General features: G+C 38.7%; 1 protein-coding gene across 7 annotated transcripts in view; it reads left to right on the plus strand.

Annotated features, from left to right (window-relative positions):
* Nucleotides 1-22,719, plus strand: part of LOC124154662 (RAC serine/threonine-protein kinase) — a 150,034-nt gene that overhangs the window by 20,611 nt on the left and 106,704 nt on the right. The window lies entirely within an intron of this gene.

The raw sequence follows: 22,719 nt of genomic DNA on the forward strand, positions 1-22,719 counted from the left end.
TTTTTTGCTGTGCCATATAACTTGTTTTGAATCGCACTGTCTTTAGTCTAGAGTGTTGAGCCGTAATCACGAATATTACGATAGAGGATTCTCCTGATGTGTTATAACCCATCACTCATTTTAATGGATTAACTAAGTCACGACTCGCGTTGCTGATGGAGGGAGCGATCAGAATTTCACAGAGAAATAAGCAATTTTTTTAGGCTGATAACCAAAAGCTATGGCTATTAGTCATATTATGACCAAAAGCCATACTATTTCTGCCCATGTAATGAATCAATTTCATAACTTTTTAGTGCCGTTCCTCGAAATTGCAAAAGGGCATGTTTAGAATAATGAATGGGGGAAAAAGCATGGGAAGAATTTGGGAAGGACATTTCAAAACCCAGCTTTGTTGGAAAAAATGGTCACCAGTTCAAGATAAAAGTGCCGATCACGAAGGACAAATGCGAAGTAGTTCTCCTTCTTGAATAGGACCACAAGGGACTGGAACGACCTACCAGCAAAACTATTTGAGCCCTTCCCGAAAAATTTACATAGTTTTAAAAAGCTGTTGAAGAAGTAGGGACCAAGGACTTTTTATGATATTTTCTATTGTTTTTGCATAATATGTACATGTTACCACCAGGCCAATGGCCTACTTGTAACAATTTAATAATAATAATTTACCGCAAAATTTGAGAAAAATTATATCTGTCTGCACTCATCGCCGTCTGCGCTGCGGATATTTTTGGAAACAGATTAAAATGCTACAGAGGAGTCTATAGACGTCAACCTTCTATGCGGAGAAATGAGGCTTCCCCCGTAAATGAGTCCGCTTGGGAATGTACAGTCGAGGGAGGTAAACACCGCTCGGAGCTCCATCTATTGGCTGACGTGAAACGTGATTTTGTTTTGTCTGGCCCTGGGTTTATTTTTGGCGGGAGAAAAAACATCAGTGGCCTGTTGACTTCTATGACGTCTCCCTGAAATAAAATGAAATCACATATCTAAACGTTTGGCGACTAATGCTTATTCGAATGAAGTTTCCTCTGGCTTCACATCAGGTGGGTGGATTTTTGAATGCCTACGTTTATGAGGTTAAGTTCGCAGCCGTCTTCAGGGACTAAGCCGACATTTTTTTAACGCGTAAGTTCATTTCATCGTTGTTGCTGTTGTGAAAAGAACGTAGATTTTCTAGGCGAATGAAATTGTAAAATTTTCGATAAGCCGCCTGCTTTTTTCACGTGCTGTTTTCTGCTAATAATCGGCGTACATAACCTTTCGCAAATGAGTTGATGACGTCGTGTAATTATCTCAAGCGTGTACTCCTGAATATTTTGCGTGGACCCAGGGGAAGTTCCTTGTTGTTGACCCTCTCTTGAGAGATCCGTAACCTCAGAGAATTTTTTTTCCTTTTCAAGGAGATAAGCTGAAATGCCAGTGTAAATAATAGTTTAAGGCGTCACTTAGTGAATTTGCTGCATTTTAAATTCTAGAAATTCAAATTTCTCATGGGTACAGTTAAAATTGGACGACTAGTTTAGTCGCACAGTGGTCCCCAATCGAAAAAAGCTGGCCAAAATTAATAACGTCGTAATTTTACCTAAATTAGCAACAGAAGCTGATGTCCCTTACTGATTTTGATCGTCTGAATCTGATTTTGGCATTATTTTTACGATATCTCTTCATTTTAGCATTTTCTGAGCTGTTATTATTTAAACAATATTTAGAAAATTTCGATATAGATGTCATTGCGATTGGCGATAACTTTGTGTTCACGGAGAGCTTAAATCAGTTTAATTTTAAGGTAAAAGATATATTAATTGTAATTAAAAGCCATGATAGAAATTACGACATGAAATTGACGAGATTCGAACCCGCGACCATCAGCATAGTCGGTGAGATACCAAAATCGGAAAAAAATACACTTATTTATTTTTGGCCTCCGTGTATTTGATAGGTCACATTAGATGAAATAAAATGACTGATATTAAGAACATTGAGGAGAATAATGTTTGAATTTCAATAAAATCGCTTTCATGTATCAGAAAAAGCGAATTTTAAAAGACTCGTCGTCCGATGTCACCCCATCAGACTCATTGTTGCTCTACGAATCACTTTTCACCTCACCTGATAGGCTGACCTGGTTTTTTTGGAACTCCAGATGTAATTAAAATATATTATAAAGGTATTAAAAGGAGTCTTCGAAAGATGTCTCCATAATTTAACATTCTTGAGGATTTTCTTTTACGCTGCTCTCTGAATATCCTCATGTCTATGTTCCTAGCCTCCAATGCTTCCTCCGTTAAATATTCAATTGTAAGAAAGGATTCTTTAGCTATTGCTGTTCCATGTATCAGCACTTTATATACCATGAACAGCATGTAATACCAACCATAAAGCTCGATGTACAGCTCAGCTATTTCCATGCAAAATTGGCTGAAGGCTTCATTATTTATCTCATAGCCACAGGATAAGGATTTTAGTATCACTGAAAGTCGATGGATAAGTCTTTCATCGATACCTGTCATGAAAATTGCAACTCACATTAATAATTACATTTAATGCATATAAAGCATCTGTTCGTAGATTTGTCAAAATTATGGAAACGGGTTCAATATTTCTTACTTATTGATTATAATTTTATATTTACACGTAATGTCATCTTGTCTGAAATGAAATCCTAATTTTAAAAAGCTCTACTTTTAAAAATATGATGATTGAGATAAATGAATGATTATTTTTACACACTGCATATATTCGCCGACTGTGCATGCACGGTAATCATTTTCACTTACTAGCCGGCCAGCCGTCCTCAGCGGTGCGGTGCACCGCTAAACTTAAAACCCTCTAGATGTCGGATAGGCAAATATAGGCAAGATTTTTTTCCATCTTGTTGTATATACTCATCCCAAGCATTCTGCATAGGAATCTTCGAGGAGCACGGAGTAGCACAAAACTATATCGACACATTTTACTAAAAATAGGCCCAAAAATAGCTAACATTATAAATAATTAAATATTGTCATTAGAAATTCTGAAACAAAGAAAACGTACCGTAATATTGTGCAAAAATATGCAAACTTACCGTATCAAAATTGACAAATGAATCCAATGAAATCAAAATAATCATATTTTAAGTTGAATTTCCCTAAAATCTACTATTTCTACGCATCGGGCGTTTTAGGCTGAAAATGCCCATATTTGACTGGTTACTCAGGTCAACATAATAATCACACATACTTATCAGGTACGAAATATTGTAGGCCATAGTACGAAACGTTGTAGAATCCGAATACATCATTCAAAACTTCCTCGTAAAAATTCGAAAAACTTACTTTTGGCCAGCTTTTTTCGATTTGGGACCACTGTGCGGCGTGACATCATCTTGTGAAGATGTAGGAGATATTAAGTCTTAATATACTTGTTCTTAAATGATAGTTTTCACGATCCTTCCCCCCTACTGACCTAGTGTAGATATTTAACTCGATCAATGGGAAGATTTCGTATATGAACCTCTTTAGCGAACGAACGAAAACTTATTTTTCCTTAAAAATTTAGAAATAACGTTATTTGACGAAAGAAACTGCCAGGACATGGCATGAAGCATTTGAAGCATCTTGTTCACTTTCGCCTTTGTTTTTCGCAGCCGATAAATAAAGTGTATAAATTTTTATTTCACAGTGGATACAATCACCTGATAAAAGTGAAGAAAGGTTGCTAAATCAAAAATAATTCATAATGTTCATGTCTACTCTGGAAAAAATTACCAATATCACCTAAATCATTGCTTCAATGCACGAAGAAAAAAGTCCTAGCACCGAATTAATTCAACTCTACGATTACTTAATGAATAGCGTAATTCATACACCCTCAGCCTACACCGTGCAAGCTGAAGTAAATTTTTCTTTATTTCAACGTATCTCACCTTCTTTTTTTTTTCGTCGTCACGCGAAACTATATCTTCTCTTCCCTTATCTCGAGCGTAAAGCCCACATAAGTCCCATTCTCGTATTTTCCTGCTTTCAAGCAAACTCATCTATTTAAAGCTTCGAATCAGTTACAGTCCCTCCTCTACTAACCCTTGACCTCCTGACCTATTATCCGATTAAAAAATTATCAATATGGTTATGGATGGCATGTGTTATTCCATTTTTGTTGTAAAGAAGACTTAAATAGTTTAGTTAGCACTCTTGAAAACTGTTCAATGTGCGTGCGCTATCATTCCACTGTCGCAAGTAATGCCTTTGGACACTTATGCATTTCTTTTTTATTATTTTATTTAACAAATTCAATGACGCTATTATTTCATTTTGAACGATGCGTTTTGTGAATATTTATTTACCAGCGCAGCGTTTTATCAAATAATTGGCATTTTTATTTGGTTTTCCGTGTTTGTCACGGATGAAACGCTGATGGATGTAACTTCGGATACAATATTTTCGCTGAAAAAATAGTGGTGGATGTAATTTCATAAGGAACGATTGTCCTAGGCGTCGCATTATATTGAGAATGTCATTCATGATTAACCGATTTCAGTTTTGAATTATTGGCTTGGTTTTCTCGCTCACGAACGAGTGACACTGCCTTCGTTGGCGATTGCTGGACCACATACCTCAATCGGGATGATCCTCTAAGCTGATCTGAATTGGTTACCTCTTCACAGCCGAAGGGATTATATCCTGGGATCTTTTCTGTTCTCCTTATTCCAAAGACAGACTCCTGCATACCTGTACGAATTATTCATCCCCCGCAAAAAGTTACTGGAATTTCCACCCGCCGTGTTTCTGACCTTAAAATTCCTCAAGCCCGCACCAATATATATTTCAAATCTTTTCATCCAACTGCGTCTAGATTTTGGAACTCTCATCCGCCAAATATAAACACGTCACAATCACTCCAGTCGCTTAAAAGAAGGCTGTACTCCTATTGGAAGTCTGGGGCTTAATTCAGTCTCCTCAACTCATTAGAGATATCATCTTTAAGTTGTGATGTTATCATGACTCTCTGCATAAATGTGTATATGTATGTGTGTGTCCATTACTGTCTAAATTAAAACTTATATTTTTGTGTTATTAGTATTGAATATTTTACATTTTTTGTATAAATATCTACTACTTGTTAGCCTAGCAATAATCTCCATAATGCCTTATTTTTGTCGAAATGCCTTTTATTAAGAGTAGAACATTTCCTGTATTTTCTATTTTTTGCTATCATAGGTTCTACCTAGAGCATAATAAAAATATTCTATTCTATTCTATCCTCGGCCGCCTTCGGTCGCGAGCCGCGAAAAGAATTGTATGGTTCATGTGATGAGAATGAAGTGCAGTAGTGAAATTTCACACAATTTTAATGTTGACCTACCCGGTTTCCGAACCTCGTGTCATTCAAGGTACGAGTGTTATCGTTTAAACCTCTATTGTAATTTTTTGCAAAGGCGGAGGGTTCAACCTCTCCCCCCACCCCCCGGCCTGCCCTTCTCCTTAAACGGTATAAATACAGGTTTAAAAGGGATGGCTTGTACCTCTTAAATGTCACAAAGTATCGAAACCGGGTCGGTCAACAATAAAGTTGTGTGAATATATGATTTTGTTCCTTCCTGGCGTATAATACTGGTGAAATCTTCTCGGATTTTCCACCGGGTTAGTTACTCATAGGCCGACGTTTCGATGGCTGGCACTCCATCGCACTCAGGGCATTTTTTCATTAGTTGATTGTTCCCTGAGGGAATGGCAGAAGCAGCCATCGAAACGTCGGCTTACAAGCTACTCACCCGGTGTAGAACCCGAGAAGATTTCATCAACACTATTCACGAGATGTGTGAGAATTTGTTATTGTCGTCCATTTTCATCTCATGGATATTAGCCATTTCCACTTAGTTTCTCCGGATACTCTTACATACGTTGTATCGTTCGGCGCAGTGATCCCGTTCATGAATCGATCATACGTATCTTAATCGCGCGCATGTCGAGCTATCACTACTGGTTGAGACCGTAAGATACCCCCTCCCCCAGACGCTGCTGCATTGCAGCGGATTCTGCTGATTTACCCCTCCCCCCACCCGTTAACTTCATTTCCCCCCCTCCCCCCCTCTTTCTCGGCCTGGTCCCAATGGGGGTTCAGGTGCAGCCGGTCGGTTACCAGTTCCAAGTAATATTTGTGCCGTGTTATCGCTTCACCTGCGGATTGGCGAGGAAATCGTGATAGCCAAAGAGGGGTTCACGTAACAGGCCAGGGTTATTGACGGGCACTTCACGTTAAGAGCAATAACGTTATGGTCTGTAAGAGTTTACTAAATAAAATAATGGTGATGGCGTGAAGTAACAGCGCAGGTAATTAGTGCGGAATATCTTCATCTACCTGCTACCCCTCAAGCCGCCTCAACATTAGAGTGGCGGTGGGTTTTAGAACACTTGAAGTCACCAAATAAAGAAATGCTCTAAGTTCCGCATGACAGTAATTAACCTCATTTATTATAATAACTATACAAATGTTTTATTTCCGTCGAGCATTTATGAATGTCCTTTATTGCTTAGGGGGAAAATCGTGTTCCCATGCCTATCCGTTCGGCAATATATCTCTCTTAATATATCTGTCTCACCTGGAAGTATTGTGGGGCTCTAAAATGATATTCCCCGTGCCCCAAAGAAAGATATTCTTAGGCTCAAGCAGTGTAGAATAGTGTAGAGTATCTAGCGGCTCCCACCCTAAATGGTTTAACATCTGTGTAAAGCTTCCCATACCTATCCGTTCGGAATAGCATCTTTCCTACGAACTCTTTAGGTTTAGATCAATAAAAAAATATATTTGCCCAAGTATCGGATATTTATTTTACATTTTCAAGGCTTATTATTAAAAAAGATGAGGGGTAAAATAAAAGCAGTGGCCAGCTATTAAAAATTAATTTTACTGTGCAGAAGTATCCTAAAAACATAGTCACAAATTGGTTTTAAATAAAAAAATAAAAACATTGTTGTGACTTATATTTTATGTAGCTTTTGAGTCTAGTTGTTAGTTGCTATGGCGCTGTTTTCGGGGTGGTGAAGATAAAATGAAAATAAAGAACGAGTACTTAATTGAGTTGAAATTAAATGCTAGAAATTGTAAGGGACCAATTTCTTTTTAGGCATGAACATAGATCACTTTGCGCAGAAATAAACAATCACTCTCAATCACATTTCTTTCTGTGTTAAAATTGGTTGCTTCGTTTGGCCGGTGTGGCTTCTCGAACTCTGGTGTGTTGTTTTTTTGTGAGAGACGGTAGCTGTTTCACAAGTCCGTTTGGCCTTTATTTTCTAGGTCTGTTCGCCCGATATCTTCTGCACGCGCTCAACTTGTACGCCTATTGGTGTCACTGGCGTGTTTTCCTCTCGTTGAGACCGAAAGTGTGACTACGCCGTAGCGAACTTACGTAATACGTATCCTCGGAATCAATAGAGGTGGCGCCGCGATGAAATCCCTCACGTGATGCACACAGTGTTGCGTTTTTATAGCATTTATTTATTCATAAGCTCCGGTTCCCCCTTCTTATGTCCCTCATATTTTATTCTGCCAAATTTCCAAGATTATAATTAAACAGTTTTACGTAGAGTACTCTCCAGTCTGTCAATAGAAATGTTGTCGTTTTTATAGCATTTATTTATTCATAAGCTTCGAATCCCCCTTCTTATGTACCTCATATTTTATTCTACCCAGTTCCCAAGATTATAATTAAAGAGTTTTACCTAGAGTACTCTCCAGTCTGTCAATAGAAATGTTGTCGTTTTATGGCATTTATTTATTCGAAAGCTTCGATTCCCCCTGCTTATTTCCCTCATATTTTATTCTGCCGAATTCCCGAGAATACAATTAAGAATTTTACCTAGAGAACTCCCCAGTCGGTCTATTGAAATGGTGTCTCCCTCCGCATTCATATCCTTCCATTTCTATGCCCAGCGATTTTAAATATAATGTATTGAATATCGACGATAGTTGAATCGGTCTCACTCCTTCGTCGCGTTTGCGTACATTTTTGAAAATCGATTATAATGCACCCAAAGTGGCGACTTCGAGTCGAACTTCAACCGTTCTGACTGATGTCTCTTCAATGTAGTCACCTTGAAGATAATATATCGTTTTAGGTGAGTGACTGTGGGCGTTCAGAGGAGATATCTTTATTCTGGAGAGTTCGCTTGCTGGCTACGCAGTAGCATATAGTTGAGGAGAACATGTATCCTGTGATGTTTTTTTTTCGGGTGATCTCAAATTTCGTTTCCATGGTTACTACAGGTACACTCACTGAACTGTAAATGCTGCTATGCCAATTATTACACCCATTGCAAAGTGAAGCCATGAAGTAACTACTAGCTTACGCTGAAGCCATAAATTTCCATTTTCTGATCTGAAATTCTTTTGGAGTAAATGAAAATATCAATTCTTTAGCGATTGCTGTTATTTGTTCACTTTAATGCTGGAACAAACCTTGTCACTAAATTATCCGGTAGCTATTACACACTTACTTAAATTATATTAAAACGCGACATTTGTTGATGAGCACTTAATACCTCAGAAAATATTTTTAAACATTCTTCCCTAAGAGATGTAAAATTTTAATAATACACGCTTCAAAAAATTTCACTAAACTTAGAGCCATTTTGACGTAAATACTTGCAGTGTTCCACGATGATAAAATTTATTACGTCCTAGATTTCAATGTTACCACATCACCTTGAAGATGGTGTAGTAACATTGAATCTTGTGTCGTAATAAGTTTTGTAATCGTGGAAAGATATTTCGAGAAATAAGTGTGTTCGTGGAATAGGGTGGTTTCCTATTTTTTTATTGCCTAAATCGAAATATTATTACTCCTGGAGTACGCATTTCACGCTCTTAAATTTTCGAATGACGATATCTATTTTTCGCGGTTAAACGAAAAGTGAAAATTCTCAAGCGCACGAAAACGCGATGGTTAAGTGGAAATGCAGGGAAAAGTCCGTGTGACGTATTTCTGGTTCCAGCTGTCAGCGTGTGAGGTGACCTTGGGGCGAGGCTTGAGCGCCACTGCGATGCAGGATGCTAGCAGGTAGCAGAGTACTATTCTAGCACGTAGCGCTTGCATTAATTAAGGATTATTATTACCCTATCAAACGAAGGAAACTTTCCGACAATAGGCAATTTTAATAGGTGATTATCAAGAGATGTTTCCCTGAGCTCTGTGCCTCATGCATGCATTGGTAATCTCAGACGATGTATAACTCCTATCTACACGTATAGAAACTACGTTCCTGTGACGTTACGTGGAGTGGCATTGCATGGGCGCCAATATGGCCTTTTTCAAATGAGGATAAAATTGACCATTAACATTCGTCTGAACTGGGATTTCTGAAACCAAATAATTTGTATATTATGAATACACTAATGGTGGGTAAGAAATCGCAATACATAAAAACCTTTCGTTTTCTTTGATGATGGAAACTACCCTATTATTCGCACGTAAATATGAGGGCACCATTGGTTTTGGGCGATATGGGATTCCTTTGGCGTGGGTCGTGGGGGTTGCCCAATCCCTTCGTTATCCTCCCTCGCCGCCGCCGCAGCATCCCCAGACGCATGTGACGCGTAGCCGCGCGGTCTGCTCTCGCTGCTCTTCGATCCGCCGCACGCACTGGCCACACCCCTTTCACCCCGGCATGCATACACGCTCCCCCCCGTGCGTGGGAGAGGCTGGATTGAAGATGAAGGAGTTGAGTCCCCGCGGAAGCTTATGGCGTTGCGCCGTGGGCGATTTGAGACTGTAGCAGTCTACTTCGCTAGCAAGTCTCAGATTAGGATTCATCATCATCATCATCGTTAGTCAACAATCTTAATAGGGTGGTTTCCTTTTATTTTTTATTGCCTAAATCGAAAGATTATTCCTCCTGGAGTACGCATATCACGGTCTCATACTTTTTAAATGACGATATCTATTTTTCGCGATGAAATGAAAAGTGAAAATTTTCAGGCGCGCGAAAACGCGACGGCTAAGTATGAATTATGGGAAAAGCCCGTGTGACGTCATCATGGTTCCCGCTGCCGCATTGTGAGGTGACCTTGGGGCGAGGGTTTGAGCGCTGATACGATGCAGGCTGCTAGCAGGTAGCGCTTGGCTTAATTATAAGGATATTTAAAAATAATGATTAATTATACCTTATCAAACGAAGGAAACTTTCCGACCATAGGTAGTTTTAATAGGTGTAAATTTAGAGATTTTTCCCTGAAGTCTGTGCCTCATGCATGCATTGGTAATCTCAGACGATGTTAAACTCCAATCTACTCGTGTAGAAACTAGGTCCCTGTGACGTCACGTGGAGTGGCATCGCTTGGGCGCCAATCTGGCCTTTTTCAAATGAGGATAAAATTGACCATTGCAATTCGTCTAAACTGTGATTTCTAAAACCAAATAATTTGTATATTATGAATACACTAATGGTGGGTAACGAATCGCAATCAATGCTTTTCGTTTCCTTTGATGAAGGAAACTACCCTATTGACGCAGCTCTCCATTCCTCTTTCCTAGTGTTAGCCTTTTCATAGTCTTATTTCTTCTCTTTTACATCCTTTATAACATGTCCTATGTAACTCATTCGGGGCCGTCCCTTGCCCTTCTTCCCTTCCACCTGTCCTACGACGATTGTCTTCATCAGGCCATCATGCCTTAAACTGTGGCTAACTAAGCTTTCCCATCTTCTCTTTAAGGTTTTACGGAGACTTCTCTTTTCTCCCGCTCTTCTTAGCACTTTCTCATTACTTACACTCATTAGGATTCTGCTGACGAAAATATTTAAAAGATAGCGAAAAATTATAGCTACCCGAAAACAACACGATTTATTGTCGTCATGAGTAGAAGGTAGTCCACCCCTGCTAATGCGCGGGTCAAGGGTTCGATTCCCGCTTAAGCGGGCTTTTCACCACCCTGGACATTGGTGTGTGTAAAATTCTGCTTTTCTGGTTCAAGGAAAACATAAACATTGGCTATGCCCTAAGTAAATATCGCACGTAATTATACGATAATTATTTCATAATACATATACATATATTTATATTGTTCACAGCCGATGGGCTAGAATACCCCTCAAAGATTCCTTCGGCTTCGCTGTTAATATGAATGGAGACAATTAAACCATTCGTGAAACGAATATTCATCCGAAGTAAAAATATTGTTGTTCATTGACGAGGCAACCTTCGAACATCATTCATAAAATTTTATATTTTTACCACGAAATTTGAAATTCGGGTTTAGTTGCCGGTATTGTATTTATAATTTATTGTCAATTCTTTATTGCATACAACTGGAAACCAACGTCTTTTCTTTCTTCGTCTTTTCGAGTCTTTTCTTACGGCCCCACGAAAGGCAAATATCATTACGTAGAACTGTAAAAGTTTCGTGGTGCGGAGGAGACAGAATGTATGGATGGAGGCAGTTATTGGCGGGGAGGGGATGTTGAAAATGGTGTTAGAGGGTAGAATGATAGGTAAAAGAGGGAGGGGAAGGAAAAGAATAGGATTTTTAGATAGATTGAAAGAGAGTAGGCCTTACAACGAATTGAAGAAGGCAGCGCTGGAAGGACAGGGAGGCTCCCAGATTACTTCTTTAGTACTCCATGGAAACCTACCTTAATCGGTAGAATACTGTAATAATAATGATTAATTTTACCAAGGTGCGTGCTTTTTTTGTAAAAATTATCAAACTCAGCATTGTTGTTCAAATTTGGTTCAAGTGTTTCGTAATATATCGAACGGTCTGTCGTTCCTCTATTATTTATACCAATACACATGTGCAGTTGAACTTACATAAAAGATGGACTGGTAGAAATGATTTTGTTTTCATTATTTGTGATGGCGATTTTAATTTTATTTACGTTCATTTTTCAGTTTATTTCTGCTTTAAATTGCAACTTTATCCGTAAGCTGGTGCATCAGAGACAATGATTGAATAGCGTATTATCAGTGATATTAAATCTGTAAGGAGATGTTCGTGTATTTCGACACATTAAAACTTTAATTGGAGGTATTCTTGAGGTATAATCATTCGCTATCATGTTTAATAACATTGTTTAATAACATGTGATAAAAGTCGTCATATTAGACCCAACCCATGCTAAGTATATCACCCAGCACGTAAAGTCATCTCTGTATCGATGTAAAAAGCCTGCAAATAAATGTTCTTGCGCCTCTGCACTAGATATTGATAAGGAGTACCTACGTAATGCAATTGTTTGCATCAAGTACTCCTCTTAAGCTTACAAAGGGATACTGTAGTCACACCTTATTCACATTCCAAAACAAAGGTTGATTATTTACAATAATAGTATATTACGACATTTGTGTAAGCTTTTTTTATGTCAACTGATTTAGCCTAGTTATGAGTCCGTGTCTACAACGCGGAGGGCCCTCGTTCATTGCTTCGTGCGGGCGTATTTTTTATCCACTTTTTTGTATTTCTTTTGCAGAAACTTGCGTCATACTCTTAATTTTATGATTTTTAATCAGAACGATGTTTTTCTGGGTGAAAAATCTTTCATATGTGCACGCTACGTCGGTTTTTATTATCCTTTTGATTTTGGTAGTTTTTATCGAACTGCTGTGACCAGTTCGGTAACATTTACCAAACCAGTTTGATAGAATTTATCAGACTGGTTTGGTTACTGAATTTTTCAATGTTCCATATGAACCGAAAAGTTTGATAAATTTCATCAGAATTCGATAGTTCTAACTAAACATTTTTCCGTGTACCTTGTAAGAACGGAACCAATTCGGAAACAAATTGAATTGGTTAAAGAATCATAAACAAATGCATAATTTAGCAACTTTTATGTTTCATTATGGCAAATCACTCTTATTTCTTTTTATAAAAAAATTGAACTTTATCTTTGCGGGTAAAATTTAATTAACCAGCTGACCCAGGAGTTTACTATCAGAGTTTAACCGGTAGTTCCGCTCAATGACTCATGAGTCAGTTGATTTACTCGGTGGTTCAATCACTCCGAACGACCCATCGCTGTTACAAACGATTGTGCCATGTCTACTCTCTGTATAAACAGACGCCGATAACTTTACAAGAGGATGGTCTTTTGGTATTCGTTGTTTGAAAAAGCGCTCTAGCGCGCCGCAGTCGCGTTTCAACCGTACCGGTGAACCCAAGTTCCACATAACCAGCCAGTTTGCATTGAAATAATTTTTGTGCACATCTGTTTATGTTCTGTGTGTAGTGCATTGTTTGCGATAGCAGAAACCTATGTATCAAATTGAGAACATTAGTGATTTCACTTTGTTAATAGAAACATTAATTTTTTTGCATATTTTATAAAATTTTCCTTTTGTTCTTTTTTATTTTCTAAAAAAATTATTACTTGTTTAATCGCAAGTATCAATTTTTATCATTAAAAAAATACTTTTCTTTTGATTCTTTTTCTAATTTATATACATGTATATTTTCTGTGTGACTTTTTGCAACAAACTTTTAAGCCATATAACTCTTGAAAACGTCAAAACTAGGAAGAAGGAAAGACGTAGGAAAGACTCGTAGAAGATTTTATTGAAGAGGCAGTCTCTCCTTCTGAATATATATTCTTTACCGCGTCCCGTCGTTTTAGCGTCTCGCCGCCCTTTGCCATTCGATATGCATATACTATATCAAGATTCCTCGTCCCTTGCACTGGACTTTGTCCTTCCTCGCGGAGACAAACAAGGCGAGGAGGTCGAGGGCCGAAAGTTCAAAGGCACTTCTTTATCGTGACCGCAGAGATGCAGCAGGAGGTATGGTGTGGGTCAGACTCTCTCATTCGCCGAGAGAAGACACGGCTCCCACTCAACCTTCGAAAACCTTAAAACCGTGAATGAGCCGTGAATTTCGTGTACCGTGGAAAAACTGGAAAAAGCCGTGAATTTCGTCATTAAACCTTTAAAAAATCTCTCAGACTTGGTTTTAGAACTACGATCGACAGACCAAAAGAAAATGTCCATCATATTTGAACGTCAGTCAGGCGCAGACACTGTCCACGAATTTATCTGCACAGGCATGTTCGAAGCGCATTTATTGGTTCGTGTGCCATGATGACACATTGGCCTTTAGCCTGTACCAAAGCCGGAAGACTGGTAACCAAAGTATCCATTAACCCTGGCGAAAATTCAGACACTTCTTAATTTTCCTGGCACCCTGGTCCCTCCATTTTCCCGCTCACAACCTTTAGCGGAAGCTGAATTTTGCAAACGATATGTGACGTCAGGAGAGATTATAGCACGTTCATTGCTGCTTTTGCGTTCACGGCGTCTGTCGCGTTTGTTAAATTTTTAATTGACCTGTGGACGATGGTCGTTATGCGATCAATATTTCTGCCTAAAATGGTTTATCTAAAAACCGTGTATTGACGACATCTAGACCTTGAAAACCTGGAAATAACCGTGAATTTTCTGCTTTAGCTTGAGTGGGAACCATGGAAGGTCATCCTTTCATTGTTAGATGTGCTTCGCAAGGTGTGCAAGCCGAATGAATGAACCTTCCAAGTTTGAGGGTCCGAAACAATCGAGGAATGATTGTTTGCGATTCAAGTTTTTTTCTTTTGAATGATATTGGCTTCATTTTCTCCGACGTTTCGGGGAACGACTTGCTTTCCATTTTTAAGACGTGTTTATCTTACTATGTCAGAGTGATATCTTACTCGGCGTGACTCCATGATTCCATAGCCAATTCGGTCGTTCACTCAACGCTAGAATAAACGCAATCCAATAAGATAATTCGGCATACGAATCGGAAAGGTAAGTTACGGCGAAAAAAAAGTCTTCCCAGTTCAGCCCTTTTCTCATAACGTGAAAATGCAAAATTTGCCGTCCCCATTCCATGAGTTTGTGACATCACTAAAGCTCCAGTTCATTTAGTCGTTCAAAGAGTCTCAATATTTAAAGGAAAGTTAGTGTATATATGACAACAAACCACGTACGACGCCTGCGCGGAGCCGATAAGTTGAGGAGAAGCGGGGAGCTGTTTGGTAAGAGTCAGTGACGTCATCTCCTTTTAAGGGGAAGGAGTAATACCGTTGATATTTCGACGCTAAGAAAAGTAGGCGACGGATTGAAAACCGTAAAAAACACGGGTCTCTTTATTTTTCAAAATGTATAGCAGTCTACAAATAAATGAACTATTGGACGAGCCCATTGTTTGGATGTGGAAGGAAGTGGTTTGAAATTAGGGTAGAAGAGGGTGACAGGGATGTTGGACAACTTTCTCTGGAACGATGAGCTGACGTGTTCGGCTTGAAGCTGAGGAGTCACCACGAGAGTCGAGGTGAAGGGTGGTAAGGGTCCCTGCCCCCTGTTGTTCATTATATACATTAATGATCTCTGCTCCCGCATTAACAGTAAAATACGTTTATTTGCTGACGACGGCGTCATATCTCGCAAAATTAGTTATCACTCTGACAATGAAATTCTATTATCGGATATAAACAACGTTTATTTGTGGAGCCAAGAGTGGGGACTCGAACTTAATCTGAGCAAATGCATGGCGGTACATTTCTTGCGGAATTCGTCCAACTCTAACCATGTCTATGCAGTAGATGGTATTAACATAAAGGCAACAGACAAAGTGAAGTACCTGGGAGATACGATAACCTCGAACCTCACGTGGAGAACACAAATAAAGAATATTTGCGGCATAGCCCAGAAGAAATTAGGATTCGTCAATCGTATTGTGGGAAGATTTTCGGATGAGAAAGTAAAAGAAAGGAGCTATTTCGCACTCGTCCGACCGCCCCTTGAATATGCAGCGTGAGTATGGATACGGTGCAGAAAGACTTAATCCGCGAACTGAATAAAATACAAAGGAAGGCTGCGCGTTCCGTCAAAAACTGCTACGGGCGTACAGACAACGTTACCCAGATGTTAAGCGAATTAGGCTGGGAGCCATTGGAGACTCGGAGGCTGCGCGCTAGGCTTAGATTGTTTGAACAATTGAGAATGGATATCTTTAAGAGCGACGCAGGGAACATAATATTAGAGCCACACTATATTTCCAGGTCCGATAGAAGCGATAAATTAAGAGAGATGTTTTGCCGAACGGATAGATGTGGGAATTCGTTTTTCCCCTGAACCATAAAGGACTTCAATAAACGCTAGTCCCGACTTCGTTGGAGCACTTCATTTTTTTTAGCTGTAAACGGCTGGTGTCCTAACACCCCCTGCCACACGCCTTTTATGAAGCTTGCAGGGTATTATGTAGATGTAGATGAAGGATACAAAAGGTCATTTACCGCTCAAACGATTTTGTTTTGACATGCCATAGAAATTTCTCACTCCTCCAAAATTTCTATCTGTTTCCCTTCGCATAGTTTGTGGTATAGCCTTGACATCAAAAGCACAAATTTGTTTTTAGTGTTCCAAAGTTTGAGGTAGGATCACCTCTTAGGGGCGCCCTTTAATCACGTGATGTGATTTTCGCATTTTATGGACCCCCTCTTCACCCCTCAGTGAGATATCGTGAGATTTGGCTCGACCCCCCCCCCCCCCCCCCACCCCGCCCATCCTCAAATCTCACGTGGGATTATTCGAAATGGAGGAGTGAATTTTCAAAAAGGAGGAGGAATTCTCAGTTTAAATACGGTAATCTACGCTTCATTGCGTTGGATTTATTAAAAAAATTCATTCGTTCAATTATTTTTTAGCAGAGAAACACGCTTCGCTCAATCCAAACCAGTTTTCTTGCAACATAACTGTGTTTCTTACTGCAAATAAAATTACGTAGTACTTGCCAGGACTCATCCCCTTCCCCCGGGTCGGCGAGAATTGGCTTGACCCCCTTCTCTCCCCCCCACCCCCCCTACACGCCTCACGTAAGTGATGGAAGTCCCTTAACCTTAAACATCTTATTCTCTACCACCGTTATTTTAGTAGCACGTCCAGTTTGGTCCACCTGCTGAGAATTGTTGTTGGGCGTGTTACAACGCAGCTTCCGTAACCTCCTCTGGTCCTGCTTGTCACTGAATTTTTATTGACCGTCAAATAGCATACTACATACATACCACCTTTGTGCAGTGGCAGTATTACTCTTAAATGTTGGAAATGTCATCGTAGCTCACGGTCGGTCAAGCGGCAGTGAAGTGTCGTCTGAAGCGCATCATCGTCTTTGCGACGTGTTATATTTGGACGCTGCAGTTGTCGCCCGAGATGCTGCCTTGCATTTAGTGTAGCCTTTTAGAGCTACCGTGTTAAATCGAATCGAATCATTGAGCTATGGGTCGTTTTTCCGGCGGTGCGGACCGATGTATTTTTCCCTCGGCGCGTGCTAATTTCACCCTGATTCACGCGTGTCGCCGTCCTTTTCGACCGCGTGATGTTGCGTCAACATTTCGGTCGCCGTCGGAAGGTCAGCTCTTGTTATCGCCGCCACGATCGTCGCCTCACTCGCCCTTGGCGCCATCTCGCGGTGGGGCAACGCATCCGCGCCAAAGAGTAGGCTTCACGAAAGCCTAAGCTTCCCCAAGGGTTATAAAGGTGGAATAAGATATTTCGTTCTTCTAGACTTTGTAATTTTTATACAAATATAATTGTGTCCACCAATATTGTTTACAAGGAGAAAGATATCGTAAGAATAATAAAAAAAAGAAAATAAATCAATGGAAAAAAATAATGAAACAAAAAAATTATAACAAAAAAATATAATAATAAATAATAACAAAATAAAAAATGTACAAGTAAAAAGAAATGATATGCATTGGAAAAAAATATTTTACATTCTGTGGACATTTTGTTAATCAACAACTGTTTTAGTGTGTAAGTTTCTGGTAACACAAACACCACTCTACCCCAAACAACACAAACAACTGCGCAAAATAAATTGTAATGAAAATTGGCTGGTTGTGGTAAACATGGTTTATGGGTACGGCGTTTACGCGCCTTGTGCGCGATATTTGATGTGATTCCGTTTATGAGAGGCGATTACTTTCCGTTTTTTAATACAACTGATCGTGGTATATTTTCAGTATCAAGTACTGGATAACGATTTTTTGGGTCGTATAACGGAACGTCGAGTTACTTGTGGGGTCGGAAATCCTGCTTAATCGCTAGCCTCCTAACTGGTATGCTTGTCCCCATCATTGCTACAATCCTAGTATCCTCCTTGCTACCGGTCTTTAATGCTTAATAATAAACTATTAATTAGCGCGTAGGCTTAGGGTTCATGATTCTTGGGAAACCGCAAATGAAATTTCTTAAATGACCATTCAATATCATGAGATACCTGGAATAAGTCGTGTAAATATTTAATAAATTAAAAGCTACTGGGAATTTTCCTCAAATACTGGTTTTGTGGAAAATTTTATTTATTAATATGTAAGATTTACATCCATGTAATGTTATATGATATTTATTTTCTCTGGGTAAAACCCCTATGATCAAAATAATCTACAAATCATTTTAACTACCACAAATACAACTATCAGAAAAATATAAACGAAAATATTGAATATCTTGATGTTAGTGCAAAAATAAAAATAGCAACTGGATAACAAAATCAAAGCGATTATGATCCTAAGGGGCAAAACTCGTATGAGTACAAAGACAAGATAATTGGCTGAAACATCATCATCAGCATCAATAATTTTAGAACTACATTTAAAAAATTTTATGGAGCAGGTTCCATGAAGATAGGTAACTTTTAGAAATGAAAATATTGTTTTTATATTTAACTTTTTATGTCATGATTATCTTCTTATAAGGCTATATTAAGAGTATTTACTAAACATTTTAGTCAAATATGTTTAAATATGTAGGTAACCTAGTTTCAAAGTCGTCTCTTCATCAGCTGTTCATAAATTACCATTTTCATAGGTTGTGTTGCCACATCAATGCTTGAGTAAATGCTACTTTTATTTGTCTTGGTAATTATAATATCAAAATATAGTACAATGTAAGAGTTTCTTTCACAAAATTATATTAATTTTGCAATAATATAATTGTAAAATACAGTGTTTAAAAATACATTGTTTCTTTGTCCCGTACGTAACATAAAATAGATAAATTTCTTTTTTCACCAAGTTTCTTGACAGGCAGCTACTCAAAGTACAATTTTCTAAACAGGTTTTGTGTCAAACTAAATGATTATAATGTTGTAAAAAATAATTACGTTTTAACATACCCTAATGTTCAATTTCTTTTTGTCCCGTACGTAACTTTACCTACGGGAATTAAGCTAAGCAAAGACAAGTTAATTGATCAAGAAAATAATGCTAATAAATATATTATATTCTTCTATTGTACTTGGCCTAACAACCTTTTCTGATAAATGTGTTTTTGACCATGTTAACTCTGCCTGTTTTCAATAACTTTTAACCTGAAGTGTACGATGTCCCGCACGTAACACCCTTGTCCCGTACGTAACAAAAGGTAAAAAAAATGTAACTTAGTTTAAAAAATTTTGTTGATAATGTAAATCATGTGTACTTGAAGCATCTTTTTTAATGTATATTAAAAAAATAGCACAGCATTATGAAAATTCTAATTGAGCATTATTATTCTAAATTATCATTTTTCATAACATGAGCCAAAAAAGTGGTTGGCCCAGCTTGTCCCGTACGCAACAGGCACTTATTTTTTCTTGCGACAGTTATAACAAAGTGCTAAAGCCAAAACAATAGCTTGAAAAATAGTTTAGGTCTACACCTAACAATTTATAGCTGTTTCAATGAAATACAAAAAATAATAGGGGCAGAAATAATGTTTTAAAGTTGTAAAAATTAGTGCAAATGTCCCGAACGTAACGGTGGAATGGCCCAGGTATGTATAAAGTGCCGATTTTAATGTCTCTTTTTTTACGTCGCAAAATTTAAGTCTGAAACAACGCCTTGAAATTGTGTTAAATAAATGAATGCTTGAGGTGTTGAAGTGAGCCTACTCGTGACGGATGAGTAATTGGCGATCTTGCCGCGTCCAAGTTGTCCTCGACCCTATGCTGTCCCCATTCCTCTCTATATTCTTCGCATTCCTACGCCAGCGCTGTGCACCCCCTTGCGGGCATTGTGTCTGGAAACGAGTTTTTCGTGAGAACTCAAATAGGCCTCAATTGATCATCGGCATTGGTGAATCCTGAAGTAAAAACATTTTGATCGTTTCCCGGGAACCAAAAAAGGCCATAACAAAATTCATCGCGAAATGGTTGTATTTCGTGAGACAATGATTAACAATAGGGTAGTTTCCTTCGTCAAATAAAACGAAAGGCATCGATTGCGATTCGTTACCCACCATTACTGTATTCATAATATACAATTTTTTTCGTTTTAGAAGTACCGGTTTAGACGAATGGCAATGGTCCATTTTTATCCTCATTTGAAAAGGGCCAGATTGGCGCCCATGCGATGCCACTCCACGTGACGTCACAGGGACCTTAGTTTCTATACGAGAAGATAGGAGTTATACATCGTCTGAGGTTACCAATGCATGCATGAGGCGCAGAGCTCAGGGAAACATATCTTAATAATCACTTATTAAAACTGGCTAAGGTCGGAAAGTTTTCTTCGTTTGATAAGGTATTAATAATCCTTATTTAAGCCAAGCGCTACCAGCCAGCAGGGTACTCAGCTACCCGCTAGCAGCCTGCGTCGTGTCAGCGCTCAACTCGCCTCAAGGTCACCTCACAGGGCGGCAGCGGGAACCAGAAATACGCCACACGGAGCGATTTCCCGGCATTCATACTTACGCGTCTCGTTTTCGCGCGCTTGAAAATATTCACTTTTCATTTAATCGCGAAAAATAGGTATCGTCATTTAAAAATCTAAAAGCGTGAAATATGTACTCCAGGAGTAATAATCTTTCGATTTAGGCAATAAAAGAACAGTAGGAAACCACCCTATTAGAATTCCCGGCTGGGTCAATTTGACCCAAAAGAGAATATTTATGTTGATTACTTTGGAAAGGAAGAAACATTTTTAGACTCATATTTCATGACTTTCAATTATTTAGTTTGGTTTACCACAGTGCAAAAGTTAGTCCTGATATTATTATTTTTTCTCATCGCTTACACCTGCCATGCCCCGATGACTATTGACTATCAAATCCATTTGGAGCCGTCCTACTTTTCCTTTGTATTCGATATAACGGTGTGTTTTATACTGATTTTTTTGTCAAAATGTTAGTGTAACTTTTTATTTAACCCGATACCATTGAAATTCATTGTACCTCCCAAAACCCATCAGAGGGAAAGTGATACGTATTCACAAATTTGTGGAAGCTCGTTTCCCATAGCACCATAGAAATTGTTGAACAACCACAATTTTCATATTTTTTGTCTAATTAAATTTTCTACTACTCTCCCAAATGCTTTATAAACGGTATTAATAAATAAACTGGGAAGGAATTAAGTATTTTGAGGAAAATACGCAAGCATGGTCATATTGGGTCAAATTGACCCACTCGGGCATAATAGGGTGTAAACATTGGACGGGGATGCTAGTGTTAAATTACGTATTTTGTACTCATAATTACCTAATGTGATTTCTTTGACAGTTGAGGCATTCATGAACAGGAAATAACTGATGAGCTAAGTTAGAATTTTTAAGAAAAGATTAGCGAAGAGTCTGATCTGGAGTGTAGCGCTTGACGGTGTGGAAACGTGGAGACTTAGGAAGGAGGACGAGAGAAACTGAAGGCTTTTGAGACAGTGACGTAACTAGGAATGTGCTTTGGGGTGGGGGGGGTGTGGGGGGGGGGGGGACGGGATGGCCTGGGGTGGCGATAGGAGTGGGGGTCAGAGGTAAATTTTTGAAAAATGACATGCCTGGAAGTGCATTTTACATCATTTTGGTACTAAGGGTTAACTTTAGGCAGAGCAGTTATTACCCGTCAAAACTAAACAATGTCTTTAAATATTTTTTTTATTTCTCTGAGACTTTGGGGGATGGGTTATATCCCTTTATCCCCCCATAGCCACGCCACTGGTTTGAGATGTGGGTGTGGAGAAGAATGGTAGAAGGTGAAGTGGACGGAGAGGAGGAACGGCCAAGAGCTGGACATAATAATAATAATGCCTTTATTCGGGGGAGGTTGAGACTAAGAAGTCCCCTCTTCCACCTAACCCCTCCATAGCGTCAATGCAAACATATTAAAAATGGTAGATAAACGTTTACAATACAAAATATATACAAAATACACTTTGTGAAATGTCAAAAATATAAACAAGTATTCGTGAAAATTTTGTTTAAAAAAATATTTCATTTTGTGGGAAAAAACATGAGGATAAGGGTGTAGTAAACTTCAGCGAAAAAAACCCACTGCAGGAAAACGCCCACTCAAGAAGGGGGGCGTGAAAAACCTGCGAAAACCCTCTGAGTGAAAGATAAAGTCGTGTTATTTGTAAAATACAGCATAGTCAATGAGGTACAAAGTATACACAAATATTACACATGCAATTAAGATATAAAATATAACATATATATACAAGCATTCAGTGATACATATCACTTTATCGTTGGCGCTGCTCAGTGTTATCTATATTTACCAGCTAGTTGTGAAGTGAAAAGTGTTTTGTGTAGCCTCCTCTTAAAAGATGCCAATGATGATGAGTTCCTAGTTGAATGGCTAAGATTATTCCATTCCCTACATGCAGTAACGGTAATGATTTGTTGTAAATGACAGTTCGGTGAGGAGGACATGGTGGGTGAGGAAAGGAAGATTCTAGATGAGATGCGGAGGAGACAGAAGGTTTGGAGTACTGAGCGGGGAGGGGATGTTTATAAG

The sequence above is a fragment of the Ischnura elegans genome, chromosome 2 (assembly GCF_921293095.1).
Source record: "Ischnura elegans chromosome 2, ioIscEleg1.1, whole genome shotgun sequence".
NCBI lineage: Eukaryota > Metazoa > Arthropoda > Insecta > Odonata > Coenagrionidae > Ischnura > Ischnura elegans.